General features: G+C 48.4%; 1 protein-coding gene across 2 annotated transcripts in view; it reads left to right on the top strand.

The window, feature by feature from the left end:
* Positions 1–814: 814 nt before the first annotated feature.
* TPST1 (tyrosylprotein sulfotransferase 1) overlaps positions 815–6,000 on the top strand; it is a 36,512-nt gene continuing 31,326 nt past the window's right edge. Inside the window, exon 1 of one of the 2 annotated variants that reach the window (XM_065037019.1) lies at positions 815–1,086. The gene's annotated coding sequence lies outside the window, so the exon portion shown is untranslated. Of the gene's footprint in view, positions 1,160–6,000 lie in introns of both variants that reach the window. The other variant, XM_065037018.1, reaches the window with a different exon arrangement.

Here is a 6,000-nt window from a genome sequence, read left to right as displayed (position 1 = left end):
GGGTGCTGGAGCAGGGGGTGCTCAGACAGGGCTCTGTGCATGTAAGGATGCGCAGTTGCTGCTTTCTGATGTATTTTCTTTGTGCACAAATGCTTGGAGTGGCTCAAAAGGTGAATCCAGCCCCAAATTGCCCTGACTGTCAGTATGTGTGGGAAGAACTGCCCAGGGCACCGCAGGTGGCATCCATGGTTCTGCACTGACCCTGGCTGGCCCGGTTCACTTCACCAGCATCTTCTTGTGCTCCATCACATCAACGGAGACCGAGGTCTGACTGTGGATTCCAGCTCATCTCTAGTGCACAGCGCACCGAGAAAGCCTGTGATTCACTCCAAAACCTATGTTTGACCCTACAAACGCTGCTTGTTCATGATTTAACTTCCAAAAGTTGCTGCTTCGTTTTGAGCTCTTTCAGCCCTTTTCTCTGCTTTCCTGCAGCTCTCAGAGCTGGAGCTGTCCCTCCAGTGCCAGCCGAGCTGGTTGGATCAGGCCAGGAGCGGCGGCTCTGAAGACAATCATCAATATTGTGAGAGTGGTGATGAAGTGGGGAGCTGGCGGGAGGGGAGGGAGGGACGGCAGGAGGCTGCGGATTCTGCATTTTTTTGCTGGGGCCTCAGCAGAGCCCAATAGTTAATCATTAAAATATGCTTATATGTAACTAATCTCTGCAGGACAATGAACTGAGAAATAATTTAACGCAATTTAGATGGGTCATAGTAGTCACTAGAATAAGTGTGGCTCGAGCCAATGGGAGCCATCAGGCTCCTATAAAAGCGGGTGGGGAAGAAATAGCAGCTGGTGGGGAGAGATCACCGAGGACCTGATGCGTGTCCTGAGCCGCCTCTCGACGTGCGGAGATCCTCCCGATCGGCCTGAAATCAGGCTCCAGCAACAGGCTGAGCCCTTCTCCAAATATTGGTGATCCCTTCTCCAAATATTGGTGATCCTGCCTCCAAATACTGGTGATCCTGTCTCCAAATACTGGTGATCCGTTTGGCGGTCGGTGGCTGCGGTGGGAAGGACGGGGTCTGCCCGGAGCCGCTCGGTGCTGCCCATGGGGACCAGAATCACCTGTTTGAGTCTCAAAAGGTGAAATTCGGCAGTGCTGTGAGTCGGGGCTGCGTCGCTCGGGCTGGGGGTGATCGGGATGCTCTTCCACAAGGTGGGTGGCACTTAGGGCAGTGGCTGGTTTTGGTGAAACCTCCTTTGGGGTGGCGGTTTTGGCAATGTGAAGGTGTTGGTGACGTTACCACGGTGTAATCCTGCTGGGACACGCAGCACTGAGTGGGCGCTGCCGCCGGGGTTTTGCAGCAGCTCTATAAGGGGAGAAAATGAATGGAAATGGATTTTAGTGGACTTTGATCAGCCTGTGAGAGGGATGATATTGGCTGGGCGCTTCGTGAGCTGGCCCTGATGGCTCAGCGCTTGGCTCCCAGCCTTCCCAGCACCACATTCCGGCTTTATCCCTGGTGTCTTTTTGGGACCGATGAGCACAGCTGAGACCCTCCAGCACAGCCCTGACCATTGTGAGAATATATCTGCTGCAGAGAGAAGTGACACTGAGCTCTCTGCCAGCCTTGTTCCCTGCCTTAAAATACCCCAAAGAGGTTTTAAGTGCAGTTATTTGTAGCTTCGTGGCACAGACATTCGCTCCTGTGGCGACATGCGCCGCTCCCCTTGCTGTCAGTCCTTAGATAAGCAATAAATCCCAGCATCTCCAGACATCAGTTTCATCCCGCTACTTGCTTTTTCTCCAGTCTTTTAGCCTAATGGTATTCAATTTCTCTCTCTTTATGACTTTTCTGTCTTTTGTCCAACATTAAGTCATATACAGTTGATTTATACCAAACCCCACGTTACATGAAATCAACTTTCAGCTCCCTTTGACCTGCTTGCAAATAAGCAAACGGGTGCAAGGACTTTCAGAGGTAATCGTGGCTGAGCCGGCCAGCTGCTCTCCCATCCAGAGAATAAAGAGCACAGCCTGTTTCCTGTTAAATTTTGCTGGTCGCATTGGTTTACATTGTTTGTCTCATGTTTTATGGCTTCCAAGCTGATGTTACGTTAAGCTGGCTGGAGTTTAGGCAAAAAATCAAATGCAGGCACTGGCAGCCTTCCCCAAACGCATTCATGAGGGTTGATCGCATAGTCACATTTTCTTAGTCACTGGAGGAGAAATAGCGGAGCTGCCTTGCTTGTGTCCCGTTGCGTTGATGCTGGTGAAAAGCACTTGTTGGATGATTTTTGGACATTCAAACCATGGGTGGGTGTTGCTGCAGCCGCCAGAGCGGTGGTTTGGTGGCCGTGGGGTGTCTCCTGTCTTTATCTTGACCCACAAGCTCTTTTTTTACAGCTTATCGTCTCCCCTGTGCTGTTAAGGGGAGGGAGGGAGCGGCTGGGTGGGCCCCCAGCAGCCAGCCAAGGCGACCCCACCAAAAACACCGACCGGGGCAGAAATTCTCATATATATATGTACGTAGAACCATAGAATATCTCAAGTTGGAAGGGATCCATGAGGATCATCGAGTCCAACTCCCTGCGCCTCGCAGGACTACCTAAAAATAAACCATATGACTGAGAGTATCGTCCAGATGCTCACTGAACTCTGACAGGTTTGGTGCTGTGACCATTTCCCTGGGGGGCCTGTTCCAGTACATGAATGTGCATTATCTATCTATATATCTATATATCTATATATCTATATATCTATCTCATCTATATCTATATCTATATATCTATATCTATATCTATATCTATATCTATATCTATATCTATATCTATATCATCTATATCTATATCTATATCTATATCTATATCTATATCTATATCTATATCTATCTATATCATCTATATCTATCTCATCTATATATCTATATCTATATCTATCTATAGAAATAAATGCATTTTAGGATTAATGTCTCACATCCTTGCACAGGGTAGTTCATGGGGGCTCTGCAGATAAACAGGACCATGTATTGCTGGTGCCAGTGGCTGCAGGTTGGTGCTTTACCATGGTCGGTGGGGAGAACGGATCTGCCTTTCGCCCCAGGTTGGCGTGGGGAGGTTTTCCATATGGACACACCCGATTTGAGGGGCTACATTGCAGATCTGGGTCCCCGATGGTTTGCTGCCATCATTGCTGCCTCTTATCACGTCTGTGCAATGAGCTGTGGATATACCCACCAAAAAAATTAAACCAAACAAAAGCGTTTTCCATCCACCCTGGGTTAGGCAGAGGCTGTTTGCAGAGCCAGGCTGGGATTTCTTTCCAAAGGAACCCAAAGTATTTGGAATCGAAAGCCCTGATCTAAGGGTAAAAGCTTCTCGCCGGCCACATGAGTGAAGCAAGTTTCTTATTTCATTTTACAAGCGTCAGCAGCACGTTGGCCGGAGTTCTGCCCCTTCTGCTCTGCTTCTGGCGGAGAAAGTCTCATTTTTCCTCAGGAAAACAAGAAATAGGATATTCCTATAGGATAGGATGTAGGAGAACAAGCAGAAGTTAATGTCAGGGATGACACCTACAGAATTCAGCAGGTTCCTATGGCAATAGGTGGAGGCATTTAGCATTTGCTGTTAATCATCTCTTTTTGTGTGTGTGTGTACGAGGAAATGATGGAGAAGCCGTGGGGGGTGTTGGATGCAGGATGGGCCGAGCGCTCCTGATTTTGCTGTTTCTGTTCCCTCTTTCCCCATCTCAGTCTAGAAAACCAGCATATTGATGGCTGCTCTCTTTCATTGATTTCAAAGTGCTGTTGCAGGAAGATGGGTTTATTGTTTGCCTCTGCTGGTGCAATTTTGGTTTTCTTAAGAAAAAAGAAAAGAGGCTGTTTCTTATTGTGCCCCAGGTTTTTCGCATAAAGGCGCAGAAGCTTGGTAGATGATTTCTTTGCTGTGTTTTATTATTCTCCGTGCTGCTTTTTTAATTTAACATCTGTTTTATGGTTGAGGGGGATGTTATCCGGTGGTTAGAGCAGAGGACAGGGAGCAAGGAGGTCTGGATTTTGTCGCTTGTCTACAGTTAATTTATAGTTTCATACAGGCCATTTTTTGTTGGGCGCAGGTTTCAAATGTCTTCACACCCTCGGGTTCTCAGTTGGGTCCCACCGCTCCCATCACCTCTCAAACGAAGGTACCTCCTTTATTTTCAATTAGGGCCATTCCCCTCCCTGTAGCAAACCCAGCAGCATCTCCACAAGCTCATAGCAAGCATTACAGGCTGCGTTCTGTTTCAAAAGGCCACCGTAAAAATAAATGATTGATGGAAACCAAACAAGAAGAGGGAGCTCCTGAAGGTCCTGCTCGTCCTTCCCCTATTTACTGTTCTTCCAGACTTTGGCCCAGGGGCTCAGGCTTCACCCGTTTCACAACGTTGCCTCGCTCAAGACCTGAAGATACAACCTTGGGAATAAATAAATGGGTCTAAACCAAGGGTTTTCAAGGGTGCTGGATCCAGCAAAGGAGTCTGTCCCCAACAGCAATAGGATTTTGTTTATTATTTATTATTTATTTCTTGTTATTTGCCCTCCTCATCTCCCCCCAGGAAAGGTGCCAAACCACAGCGGCTGAACCCGCAGTTGCCCGTGATGAGCAGAAAGCGATGGGGCCACATGGCAGCACCTGTGGAGGGAGAATGAAGGTTTAAATTCAGTTCCTTTTAGCTGACAAATCAAGCTCAACCATAAAGGAGGCAGAGCATGATGAAAATACTGCAAGTCTGGAACAAAAAACCATGGTGGGGATGGGATTTAAATTCTGTCTTGTCTCACCTTTAATAGTGTGAATTTTGACACCACTCATAAGCAACTCAAAGAAAAGGGCTGCACTGTGTATGATTTCATTAGCAGCATTAATGGTGTTCCTTCAGAGCTTTAGGTGATTTTAAAAGTGTTTACACTTCTATAGCTGCTTGCAAACTGGCAGCTGACACAGGGACGAGTGGCGGACCTGCTCGCTCCCGTTGTACAGTCGCCACTTTCAAAACGCCCGCGCCTTGTGCGTGAGAGAGATGCCAACGTGTTTAGACAATGGGATATATTTGCTTTCAAAACCGCTGCGATGGCAAGAGCCAAGTTCTGCAGGGCCAGCTGTGCTGGCCGTCCTGCTCCGGAGTAACTCATCCCACCGGCGGTGTCACTGGTGTCTCAGTGTCACCATCACAACCCGGTGGTTTGAAATCCTTTGATCTGATGCAAGCAGGGCTCTGTGTCTTTGGCCTGAAGGGGATTTTTGTTTTGCCTTTAAACGCTGGGGTTTGTGAATTGCTCTTTCACCTCCCCGTGCTGTTTTCCAGACACAGATGAGATCATTTCTTGTATCCCTGGCTTTATAAATAAGCTAATGGATATTTAGCTCATTAAGTGGCTGACACATGAGCGGACTTAATCCTGCAAACCGCTGGGTACTTTGTGGCATTTAAACTTCACGGGACAAGTCCCACAAGACTTATCCCTGTCCCGCTGGCGTTGCTGTGCTGCCAGCCCTGCTTTCCCAGGCAGATGCCCGTGAATATGATGGAGAACCGTGCCGAGGCCGGGCTGTGCGGATACAGGGCGCTCTGAGCATCGCTCCTCGCTGGTTTGTGAAAACCAGACCCAGCTTAGCCAGTCTCTGTGATATCAGGGGGAGTTTATTCTACTTTTTTAGGTAACCCTAAAGGAGAAGAAGGAATTAGGCAATGGCTCATTCTCGGATGTTCCCGTGCTGGCGATGAGCGCTCTGCCTGTGCACGTCTGTTGTGCCACATAGGCAGCTGTCTGCAAGCCAAGAACACGGGAAGATGCTTATAAATGTAAAAGGGGAGGGTATTCACTCCTGCTTTCTGACTGGAAAAACAGCTCCTTCTGTGTATCTTGGATGGCTAGAACTGCCTACCGGCTGGAAAAACCCAAGGGCTGTGCACCTCCGGAGGCTCCTACAGCTGGGGAAAAAATCTCCTGGTGAAATAAATACATATGATGCCTAAAACGCTTTGCCTGTGAGAGCAGGGACGAGGACTGCGCGGGG

Source organism: Columba livia, chromosome 20, assembly GCF_036013475.1.
Source record: "Columba livia isolate bColLiv1 breed racing homer chromosome 20, bColLiv1.pat.W.v2, whole genome shotgun sequence".
NCBI classification, from domain to species: domain Eukaryota; kingdom Metazoa; phylum Chordata; class Aves; order Columbiformes; family Columbidae; genus Columba; species Columba livia.
This window is presented reverse-complemented; position numbering and strand designations above follow the sequence as displayed.